Source organism: Entelurus aequoreus, linkage group LG13 (genome assembly GCF_033978785.1).
Source record: "Entelurus aequoreus isolate RoL-2023_Sb linkage group LG13, RoL_Eaeq_v1.1, whole genome shotgun sequence".
Lineage (NCBI taxonomy): Eukaryota > Metazoa > Chordata > Actinopteri > Syngnathiformes > Syngnathidae > Entelurus > Entelurus aequoreus.
The window spans coordinates 60583034-60585533 of record NC_084743.1 but is presented as its reverse complement, the minus strand read 5'-3'; the positions used below and the strand labels follow the sequence as shown (position 1 = coordinate 60585533).

Here is a 2500-nt window from a genome sequence, read left to right as displayed (position 1 = left end):
CATCACAGATTTTTTGCAAAATAAAAGCAACATTTCTAAATGACGACAGTCTAATTGCGCATGAAATCTTATCCCGCAAGAATTCGGCATAGGAAGATGGACTCTTCAAAAATCCATATAACACTCCATATTCCTATGTTGTTATAACACAAAATGGCTTCAAACACTCACAAAATGCTACAAACACCCATAAAATGACTTAAAAAACACACAGAATACTATAAAAACCCATAAAATGACTTAAAAAACACACACAATACAACAAAACCCATAAGAAGACTTAAAACACACATACAATACCCCCCAAACACACAAAATACTCAAAGAACACACAAAATGACTTAAAAACACACGGAATACTACAAAAACCCATAAAAAGACTTAAAACACACATACAATACCCCCAAAACACACAAAATACTCAAAGAACACACAAAATGACTTAAAAAACACACGGAATACCACAAAAACCCATAAAAAGATTTAAAACACACATACAATATCCCCAAAACACACAAAATACTCAAAAAACACACAACATGACTTAAAAAACACATGGAATACTACAAAAACCCATAAAAAGACTTACAACTCACATAAAATACCCCCAAAACACACAACATACTCACAAAAAACAGAAAATGACTTAAAACGCACATAAAATACCCCAAAAACACACAACATGACTTAAAAAACCCACAACATGACTTAAAACACACAATATACTCAGAAAATGACATGAAACACATAAAATACCCCACAAAACACACATAACACTACAAAAACCCATGAAATGACTTAAAAAAACACAAAAATACTCAGAAAATGACTTAAAACACACATAAAATACCCCCAAACATCTGCTTCTACATTGTTAATGGCGAGGTTACTAAACAATCACCTGTTAGCTTACCAGCGTGAAGATATGCAGATAAGATTACAGGTATCATAAATCATGTTTCATTTTATGTGTTTTTGAATTGAGAGTGCAATTTCACATTTGTTGCCCCTTTTTTTTGGTAGCCCTATTTGAATTATATATAGGAGTAGTCAAGTCATTCGGTTTTTCTAATGATAATTGTTCTTATATTTGTGTATACAGTATTTGTTTTGACTGGGGCCTTTCAACTTTGGCTGTATGTTTCGCTTCAAAATAACTGATTTGAAACTCATTTTAAAAATATATCAAATGACCTGTCGGTTTCTGCTTTTTTTCTGTTTCCTAGCATTTGCCAAATTGGGTGTCCCAGCTGTAACAGAAGGTGTCAAAGTTGTTGACAGTTCAGGGACTGAGATAGATGATGATGTTTTTGAGGAAATTGTGAAGGATCCATCCACTGGGGTTCTAACCATCAAATACGAAACAGGTTTGTTACCGCTTTAAATTTGTAAGCTATATTAAAATTTTTATTTTAATAGTGAGAAGAGGTAAATCTTTATTTATAATCAAGCTAAGTAACTTTTTTTTTCAAAGCAAACCGATATTCTCCATTAGATTAGGTGTGGGTTTATGAGCAAATTGTGTCCAACATGTCTTCTTTTTCCTTTTTGCAATGGTGGTTAGAATCGGTCTCCATGGTAACCTCTCCCAAAGTCCCAATCATCGTTTGTTCATCGGACTCAGACACAATCATCCTTGAAGACACTCCTACCAGAAAGCGTCAGAGGCTGGACTCTGAAGCTATGCAAGTAAGACTTCATACAGGCACTAATGCTTTCTATTGAACAAGGATTAAAATGGTTCCAACAATGATCTTAAATTGCATCGTATGAGGGCTATGTTTAAGTTATGTCCAGGTTTTAACATTGTATTGTACTAATATAGATTTATTCAACTGTTTTATATTTTTGTTTGATATTTTTATTTCAGCTGGTGAAATCCATTCTTACCAAGAAATCGGGTGGATAATATATAATAAATAAATACAACCGAACTAAGTCCTTGACAGATGAGAGCAGAAGAAAATTGGTGAATATACTGGCAGCTGAGATGACGGAGAAGAATGGGTAAGTTGTTTATTGGTTTTGATTGGCACATGTGTTCTTATTTAGGTTTCAGAGTCATTTTAAATCTAAAGTAAATAATAAACATTTCACTACATCTTATAAAATGTGTGTATGACAAATAAACTTGAATGTGATTTTTTTTAAAGTACATCTCCATCTAGACATGTGAAGGAAATGTATGCACAAGGAATTGTAAAATCTTGTTCCCCAACCTCAGAGACCCATTTTCCAAGAATGGCTATGTGAGTTACACACTCTTAATTGTTGTTATAGTTTTTATTTTGAGTCGTCCCAGAGTATGTTGTGACTAATAGTGCCTATTTTTGCAATTCTCTCAAAGGAACATTTTTATGATAGCAACAGTAGTACTGGGTACTTGGCCTGGAGAATTAAAACTATTCAGAGATGCAGTGCTAAAGAAAGGCAGTCATCATTTGGAGGTAATCCTATATTATTCTTGAGAAATGTATTCAATAGAATAGTCATATGAGCA

The 2500-nt window shown here is 33.2% G+C and overlaps 1 long non-coding RNA gene across 2 annotated transcripts in view; it reads left to right on the top strand.

Moving 5' to 3' along the window:
• Positions 1-1604: 1604 nt before the first annotated feature.
• LOC133663937 (uncharacterized) overlaps positions 1605-2500 on the top strand; it is a 3683-nt gene continuing 2787 nt past the window's right edge. For both annotated transcript variants that reach the window (XR_009828436.1, XR_009828435.1), the window contains exons 1-4: positions 1605-1689; positions 1871-2007; positions 2154-2249; positions 2348-2447. This is a non-coding gene — a long non-coding RNA (uncharacterized LOC133663937). The remainder of the gene's footprint in view (positions 1690-1870; positions 2008-2153; positions 2250-2347; positions 2448-2500) is intronic.